Genomic DNA, 10,106 nt, shown 5'->3' with positions numbered 1-10,106 from the left:
AAATATGGAAGCTCTTCCATACCAGATAAACTGAAAACACTACAGATGTTCAGCTTGGACACATGAAGAGATATGATAGAGGGCATACACTGAGTCTTGTGAAGTATTCATTATTTCTTATAACACAAAAAGTAGAGTGCTCCCAGTTAAATGTTCAGGGAGACTTTAAATGAGGAAGGAGGTACTTTTTTGCACAGCAAATATCCCAGTTGTGGAATTTACTTACATAGGGCACTGTGGAAGTCCAAATTATAGATGGATCTAGAAGAGTTTAGACATATTTACGTAGGATAAGGGGTATTAAACATGAAGGTCTAGTGGTAAATGGCAGCTCACTGAGTACCTATCTTACTGACCAGAAAAGAAAGGATCAGTGTAAACTTATCCAGTTTTGTTACACTGCAAATCTTGCTACAGGCAAAAGGAAACACACTTTGTCTGCAAAGCCAAGAATTGTTAATGTAACTGAAATCTTCACAGTCTAATCAAAGAATTACTATTATTCCAGATTAAATTATTATAGAAAAAGAAAAAGAAAGAAAAAAAGACTAATACAAAAGTAGTTTCAATAATAACACAGTCAAGATGTTTAGGCACACACTTCCTACTACACACCCCTTTCCCTGCTGTTGTGCTCCCCCTTGCCTGGCACCTTTGGACCCTCAGGTTGCTGGCATCAGTTTGAGGGTAGTGTTACAAGTCAGCAGTGTCAAAGACCTTTGCCAGGATGCTCACGGTGTTGATGCTGATGGTTTCTTTCTCTTCACCCTAGGCACCACCTGGGGCTATTTTTATATTTTTGCAAACACACTTTCACATCTTGATGTTTCTTCATTGGTCTGTAACTATACATTACATCAAAAAGTACTCTGTATCGTGATTGCATTTATGTTAGACATTTGATCTTATTTCTTTTGTTACCCTGTAATACTGGTTTTGCCCAGTTCCCATGTGTACATTCCCTTAACAGACAATTGGTGAGCAGCATATAGCCTGGGGTGTCTGGTGTTATCCTTTGCCCCTTTTCTTATCATGCTTGCATTCCTCTGTGCTGCATTCTGTGTTCCCCCCTTTTGGGCTTCTGCTATCATACCCTATCTGTATTGCTCTATACTACACCATTGTGGTAGGGTTATAAATACTTCGTGCTACACCGAATAACTACTTGTTACTGCTAACGATATAAAATAAAGTAAACCACACATTTTTACAAAGATAAGCAAAGGTAAAACAAATTAGGCAATAGCCACCTGGCCATTAGAAAAACATCCTGTTAATGCTCAGCAAAATAAAACAAAGGTCCAGGCAGGCAAAAACAAGTTCAGACAATACCTGACAAGTCCTAAGGCCCTGCAGAATTAGTATGAAGCTGATGGTCAGCTACTAGCAGTGACTGTGTTGTGCTTACAGGGCTAGAGTTCCTAATCCTGCTTTTCTGTGGCTCCACTATTTACCATGGCAGACATAACCCTGAGTTAGATGGTTCTGACCCCAATGGCCAGTCTTACCTTGCAACCTCCCTTGAACACAGAAAAGAGAGAGTACAGAGAGAACTAGAGCTCCTGTGGCAGCTGGCCTTGGGAGAAAGCACCAACTATAGCACTGGCTAGATTATTGGTACAGCATATCTGCTCCTATAAACCAAATAAAATGTTTTCCAATATCAGTAAAGATGTAAGGTACATGGATATCTTCCAGAGAAATGGCTTCTAAGTAGTTACTATTTCCCACAGACAGTGTTTCAAGGAGATAAAACAAAACATCTGCCCCGATGACATTTCAGAATACAGAAGTTGCAGCAGCACAGCAGGATAAACAGGGAGGAGAATTGGTTCTCCCTCTTTGACAACCCACTCCCCGAGTGTGTGTGCCCACGTATCAAGCAAAGCCAGCAAAGATGAGGAAAAATATTCATAAACCTTTCTATGGAAAAAGACATATTTCTATATCCATGAAACTAAATGAGTTTCCCACTACTGAAGGTTCTGATGCATTAAGAGACAAGAATAGCTGACTTACAGATCAGCTTGAACTGGGAGTCCATCCTTATTTACATTTCATTGCGTTTCCCAAATTCAGGCTTTTGCCAGAAAGTGTGTGGTTACAGTGCAGGCTCTGGTGGCAGGTAGCCTGGCAGGCTGCATGGGGGAGATGCAGAGCAGCATGCTCCCGTGTCCCCAGGAGCAAGGGAGGGCTGTGGCAGTGGAGGGACTCTGACTGTCGCTGAAACATCAGAGCCGAGGAATGGTTTCTGTCCTTCAACACCTCATTCACAGCCTGACTCTGCCAAAACTGCTTACATCAACTGTTGCCTCACAGTCATAAAAAACAGTGGGTCAGCTGCCTCCATGGTAGGAGGTATCCTAACAAGGGGAGGAATCACCTTCAGAAATGGACACTGATAAACATAATCCACCTATGAACTCAAATGCCCAAGAGTAGATTATTATTATTTTTTAATTTTCCAGACAGTAAACACTGATGAGAGAAGACCAAAAGGAGACAAGGAGACTGGGATAATGCAAAAGAGGCCAGCAATCCACAGGCTTCAGTAATGCCATGTCAGGTAAACAAGAAAAATGAGACCAACAAGCAAAGGACCAAAACTGTTAAGCTGGAAATCTGGGCTTGATGTGTGAACAAAATATAAACGGCTCGGTTATGCCATCACTCCGGTCCACTTTGGGATCTAAAAAGCATGTTAGGAAAAATGCCTAGGATGCCTTGGGAAAGCCATGGAGAGCTTCAGGCTCTTCACCACTGAGCTCGAGGACAGGTGCTGTCCCAGCCAGCAGCACGAGGCGGCAGGACCATGGCCAGCAGGTCTGTGGCTGGGCACGTTGCAGGTCCTTCTGCATCCATTGCCTGCCTCCCCCTCTGCTGCAGCTGGGGGCTGTGCAGTCAGCTCTCACCAGGCCAAGACTGATTAGCAAGCAGGGAGACTTCACCGTATTAAACAGAGAGCAACCAGCTGCCAGGGCCAGCCTGCCATCCCAGAGCACCCACTCGCAGCTACCTGGCTTCTTGGACTCTGACAACACCAGCAAAAGCTGCTTGCCTCACTTCTCTTTATTGAGCAAAGTAATAATGATTTATTATTACTTTATTATTGTTCATTGTAATGTTACTATATTTACTATCTCCTCAACTTCTCCATACCTGATTGTAAAAAAAAGAAAAAGTAGTAATCATCATGACGATCAACATACTATTCAGCAGAGGAACAGAAGGGCAAGTATTGTTTTACAAAATATACATTCTGTAACATACAAAAAGCAACATGCTTTAATAAAGTGTGCTCTGTACACTTCTGTTTCTATTTTAAAATACTTCCTGTTTCATTTTTAATCTCATGATTTCTACTCAGTGAAAACCCTTGATGGCATTCATTTTTTAGCATGTTTGCTATGGGGTTGGGTCAATGTCTCTGGAAGGAAGACCTCTTCATGTTTTGTTTTGTATGGTGATCATATTTAACTTTCACAGAATCACAGAATCAAAGAATGGTTGAGGCTGGAAGGGACCTCTGGAGATCATCTAGTACAACCCCCCTGCTCAAGCAGGGTCACCTAGAGCATGTTGCCCAGCACCCTGTCCAGATGGCTTTTGAATATCTCCAAAGAAGGAGACTTCACAACCTCTCTGGGCAACCTGTTCCAGTGCTCTGTCACCCTCACAGTAAGAAAATTTTTCCTCATGTTCAGATGGAACTTCCTGTGTTTCAGTTTGTGCCCATTGCCTCTTGTCCTATCACTGGGCACCACTGAGAAGAGTCTGGCTCCATCCTCTTTACACCCTCTCTTCAGACACTTCACATTGATAAGATCCTCCCTCAGTCTTCTCCAGGCTGAACGCTCCCAGCCCTTTCAGCCTTTCCTCATATGAGAGATGCTCCAGTCCCTTCATCAACTTAGTAGCCCTTTGCTGGACTCACTTCAGTAGCTCCATGTCTCTCTTGTATTGGGGAGCCCAGAACTGGACACAGGACTCCAGGTGTGGCTTCACCAGGGGTGAGCAGAGGGAGAGGATCACCTCCCTCAACCTGCTGGCAACACTCTTCCTGATGCACCCCAGGATACCATTGGCCTTCTTGGCCACAAGGGCACATTGCTGCCTCATGGTCAACTTGTTGTCCTCCAGAACCCCCAGGTCCTTCTTTGCAGAGCTGCTTTCCAGCAGGTCAACCCCCAACCTGTACTGGTGCATGGAGTTATTCCTCCCCAGGAGCAGGATCCTGCACTTGCCTTTGTTGAACTTCATGAGGTTCCTCTCCGCCCACCTCTCCAGCCTGTCCAGGTCCCTCTGAATGGCAGCACAGCCCTCTGGTGTATTGGCCACTCCTCCCAGTTTTGTATCATCAGCAAACTTGCTGAGGATGCCCTTAGTCCCTTCATCCAGGTCATAACTTTCTGGAACATCTGTTTCATAAAAATCAACACAATAACCTGTTCATAACTGGCCTGTATGAATGCATAAGGAAAACAAAGAGATTAAAGGGATCCTCCTACTTCCTGAACAGACTGAGAAACAAGTACTTGAGCACAAGCATGCAGTCCTCGAGTGCTAGACCCCTGCCGCAGTACAAGTACAAATGGGTGAACACTGCCTGCAAACTTCCCGGCCAGCACCAGGGCACAGGCCCCTCTGTCTCATGATGCTCTAACAACACACAGACAAACCGACAGGTTTTCAAGGAAATCACGTCACTTCCAGCAATGGACACACACCATTACCAGTATCACTCCACTTGACTGTATGCTTCCCTGGTACAGTCCGTCTTTTAATAAAATATGCCTCTTAGCATCTGTTTAAATTGCATCAAGTCAATGTGATTTAAAGCAGTTGATTTGTGGGAGCCCTCTATTTCCATGCAAATTTTCTATACATGCTTTCCAAAGGCATGATGAACTCCTTAGTATTTTTTAATACAGAAAGATTTCTGGCCTAAAATTCCAATTACAGGATTAGAAGGAAAAATATCTGCATATATTAGTCCCTTGTCAAATATCATATAACAGGGAATTCCTTATTCCCTGTGAGGGAATAAAGCCAATTCCTCAGAAGATATGATTGGAAATACTCGGTTTTAAAGTTTATCTAGAAGCATAAGTATATTCAAATGATAAATGTACCAAGAGATCAGTCTACACTGAGAAAAGAAAAGTTATATTTTGTGGTGATACCAAACAGAAATTGCCTGAACAAAACAGAGAAAGACAAATTAATCCCTGACTCACATCTATGTAACTCCAGAAAACCTCCAGTGACATCTTTAAAGTCATCCTGGATTTAATCCAGATGACATAGAGTAAGATTTAGCCCATCCTACTGATAATAAAAGCAATACTTCCTGAACTTTTTATTCTGTATTTTAAAGTATTTGCATGGAATTTTTTTGATGTATTCAGACATACTCACTACAATCAAATACATCATATTCCCTATCATTCTCACTTTTCCAAAAGACTAACGTACTATAAACAGCTCTATTTCAGAGAAAAAGGAAAACTACCACATAGATCTATTCTCACATGAGCAGGAAACAATGACTCACTAAAACTTTTGAAATTGTGAAACCTATTCCAGTCACCAAAAAGAAACTTTGACTGATTTTGAGATTGTTCATTTAGTCTTCTGCTTCAGCTTAAAGAGAGTTAAGGACGCTTAAGGCATTTAGTATTTCTGGATAAGATGCTTCATATTTTTCCTCACACTTTTTAATAGAAAGCACCCTAAAATAAGGCTCCAAGACTCAGACTGAATTTTAGACATTCAATTTTAAAAGCCTGCTCTTCTTACAACACATACATAGTTCTTTTTGTTTTGTTTTGTTTTTTACTAACTGTGTGGCTTCTGGCTAAATAGGCAAAAAAGGTGCTTATTTTCTAGAACTATGTTTATTTATTTTTTACAAATGAGTCAATTATTACCAATTTCTGTTTTGACTAACAGGAAAGTTCATAAACACAAAACTTCTAGTTTCTTCTATTAAAGAATGCCATGAACTACAGTAAATTATCTCAACCACTAGTGCCAAGTACCCTGCTGATGTATTTGAATAAGTGTGAAATTCATTCCTCCAGTGCAAAGATATTGGCATGAATGCATGAAAATATGGATTTTCATCTTTTAAGAAACTATATTTCCACACTCATCTCAGAGCACATTCTGTAATTGCCAGATTTTTCTCCAGTACTGAGAGCTGTGTTAATATCTCTTGCCAGGAGCATCTTCTCATTCTATCTATATGGACACATACCTATATCCAAGTCTGAATAAGATCTCAGAAGCCAGCTGGGGTCAGCCTTAGTCAACAGTAGAACAGACATTACACTTGATTTTCATAAAGAGCTTTGATCCTTGTGGGAAAACAGCTATAACAGAGGAAAGCATTGTATTTTTACCATTAAATAACCTGTTCAAATCAGGCCAATGACGACTGGACGTTTTTTTCCTTCTGATAATCAGCACATTATATGAAAGAAGCCAGCTGTTGCAGTCAATTTCTTTCCCATCAGAGTGCAAAACAACAGGTAAAAGTGGCTCAGGACTAAAACAGGTATGGTGCCTGAATTACCTGTCGATATGTAATCAGGACTCCTGAGCACCCTCCGTAGAAGGTTCCATGCTGTTCCAGTCCCTGGTGGAAAGGGTCTATGCACCAGGAATGTGATTCTGGCATTTCTCACTGGGACTTCCTTCAAAACTCTGGACAATTACAGTATTCATACAGTATTCCATGTCTAACCTGCATGCAAAATTAAGCCCCAGGCACATCCAGTGAGATATAACAATATGTGGTTTTAGTACAGAATTTCATATATGACCTAGCATCACAAAGTTTGCAAAATATAAAGTCACCGAGGGGCTCACACCTACAAAGGGCATTTTACAGCAATTGAAAATGTGGTGTATAGATTGGAAAACCCAAGGCTACCCAGAAATAGAAAGTTCATAGAAATAAGGCTTTTCAAACAATGATGTCCACTGATCTTTCTGACTGAAATACTTAAATTATGGCTGCTTTTCATCACAGCTTGTTCATCTGGGGCCAATACAAAGCTCAAGAAGATGCCATTGTGCTTCATGTGGGAACAACTGCTCAGCAAAATCTGGCTAAGCCTGTTAGTGCCAATGCAATTAAGAAATTGCTTCCTTATTCTTGCTTTAAAAAATATAAACGAAGAAACCCAAATGAATGCAGATATGCTAACACTGACTAAATGGGTTGCCATTTTGGTCCACCTTGGTTCCTATCTAACTTAAGGGCAGATTTCTATAGAGCTTAAGTGTTAATCTTGCAGTGCCAGGAAGCATGAACTAAACTTATTTTAGGCAGTATTTCAGCAGAACAGGTTGCATGTTCCTGAACAGAAACACTTTGCTTAGCTAGTAGGGTTGCTGTAACTCTGATATCTAAGGATATAGAAGCAGCAAGATTTGTAAAGCTAGGCGTCATCTATTATATTTGGAATAAGATATTGTGGGGGAGAGGAATACAAAACCTTTCACAAGTCTGATCTAGACACAGCAGACATCAAGCTAAGCATAGGCTGGGAATGACTGTTCTGAGTATAACCTAAATTAAAATTACTCAGACGTCTTAAGAGAGGAAGTTGGTTAACAAAGTATGTCAACTGGGAGAAACGACAGGCCTAGAGAAGTGAATGCCTGTGGAACAGCAATGGTTTAATAGTTGACAGGATGTAGGGAAAACTGTAATGGTCATAAAACTTTTACTGAGTAAATATTCAGTGGAGTTGACATTCAGTGAACTACTTCCCAGGTTTGTCTTTGAAGCTATGCTGTAGGTCATTCTCCTTGTTCCAGCTGGGTGTTTCTGTCCTCTATCGATTGTCTTTGTGAGTTAGCTCTGCTCTGTAGTTGCTGTTTGGCTTCACCTACACCATCTCCACAAAGTCATTTTCATGTTTCATGGACAATGTGGATCTGAGATGCACACGTGTAAGATCCATGGATTTTGATGATTCAGTTTGGGGATTTTTATTTGTAATGCTTATACAGATGTGCTAGCAGACATACATCTATCTCACCAACATAGAGACAATCTTCACCAGTCAAGGACATTCCTCTAAGAGGTCAGTCTATATCTTTGAATGAGCTGCCTAAATGTCAGTACTGTGAGTGCACTAACAGGCCTTAATTGTCCTGACCAGCCTCACCTGGCATCTCCATCCACTCACTGATCCAGGAGCTCCATTTCAGCCCAGGCCTGGACCTTCAGTCCTTGCCAGAGCCACATCGTAGGTGTGCCTGTGCCCAGCCCTGTCTCCCCCTGCCCTGGCTTAGTCACTGGTTTTCGTGGATGGACTCCAGAACTATAACGTGGGTAGCCTTGTCTCCAGTCCTGCCTGTTGGATCAATCTTGTCATAGTCTTGTTTCCAACCCATCTCCTGCTGTTCCCAACTGGACAGTGTCCTGGATGGACACTGGATCAGACTCATCACCTTGCTTTGTCTGAGACTGCTGGTGGACCCTGTCACTGTCACCACTCTGACTCTGTTCAGGTCCTGTGGGACTGCACCCTGGTCAGTGAGGATGCTGCTCCTGCCTGAGCTACAGTCATCCTCAGCTCTGGCTTGTCCTCCCTGTGGGGTAATCCTGCTCTTGCTGCTTCCTGACACTGATTACCACATATAAATTTAGGAAAACATAAAAATATCCTCACCAATCCTATTTTTACGCAGAAATCTATATGGGAAATCATTAATTATACCATGTACCAAAAGGAGAGCATAACTTTCACTAAATATTCCCAGAATGTCACCTTTTCATCAGCATATGAACAACTCCCAGCCACCCCAGAAATACTGTCAAAAATACACTTCCACAGAGCAACAAATACCAAATGGAACATGATAATGCAAAAGCAATAAATGCAAAACTTTCCAACACCTTAGTAAAAGGCCCATACTATTTTTCCACACACCTCAGTTTCTGCTAACTCATCACTCTTCTCCTGGAGTTACCTACCTACCTACCTCTACTCTAACTCTGTTTCACAAGTCTAGGACTTTTCTTTGCCCCACATATTTTAACCACTCTTTTCCCACAGACAGACAAGTAGAGATAATTAGGTTATTCCCAAAACAAACTGCTTCCAGTCTGTTATAAGCCTGACATTTGCTGGAACTGTGCCAGAGCTGAAGGAGGACATTGTTACCTCATGACTTACACATTTCCCTACAAGCTTTGTAGCTGATTTCACTGTTAATGATATATAAAACTTTCCCAAATGCACAGGGAAATTTCAAAATACTTCTGTCTTTAATTCTGGTTACTTAACAGCATACCACGCACACAGCAAGCACAACCAGAGATTACATAATTATCAGTATCATTTTAAATGGAGAGTGAACAGTATGACAGTTACAACCTCAGTCATAATCTTATGAGGGACACAGTAAGCCCTTGTCAAAAAGAGAATATTGATAAACAGATTATTCAGATCAATGTTATTAACAAGGAGAATAAATGTACTCCTCACTGTTGAGGCTCTAGAAGATTTTAAAATGGTATTTAGAAAATTGGTTTATGTTAAAAAGTATGAGATGTTTGCATGCGGTTTTGTCTTCTTTGTTAGTATTCAATACTCCTAGCACTTAACCTGTTTCCAGTGATGCATGCATCCACACGTAATTGCTATTCCAGCATCATCTCTTTGTACATATTGTGAAAGCAAATAATTCCTTCCACTTACTATCTCTTCAGGCTTATATTCTCTCTGTGTAGACACTATAATACTTTGCTGTCCTGTCACCTTTTTACCACGCAGGCTATTGTAAAACTAATACACAGAGACAGACCCCCCGCATAGCAGGTAACTGAGGCCCCAGTCCTACAGCAAGCTTTGGCAGGGTGAGCCCTGGCTCCTGCGAGCGGCTTATTTGCAAGATCCAGGACTCTCACATCAGCAGATGTAAAATCCCTTTGCCCCTCTTAGGAGCATGAGAAAAAGCAAGGTTTTCAGTGAACAATGGTATTAACAGGCCTGGTTTCCTACAAATTTGTGTGTCTTTACTCAGCCATCTGTTTTCCCCAAAACCTGTAACTCAAATATCTCATTGGAGACCTCTGCTACTCC

This window comes from Apteryx mantelli, chromosome 1 (assembly GCF_036417845.1).
Source record: "Apteryx mantelli isolate bAptMan1 chromosome 1, bAptMan1.hap1, whole genome shotgun sequence".
NCBI lineage: Eukaryota > Metazoa > Chordata > Aves > Apterygiformes > Apterygidae > Apteryx > Apteryx mantelli.
The sequence above is the reverse complement of the archived record's forward strand: the minus strand, read 5'-3'. Positions refer to the sequence as shown.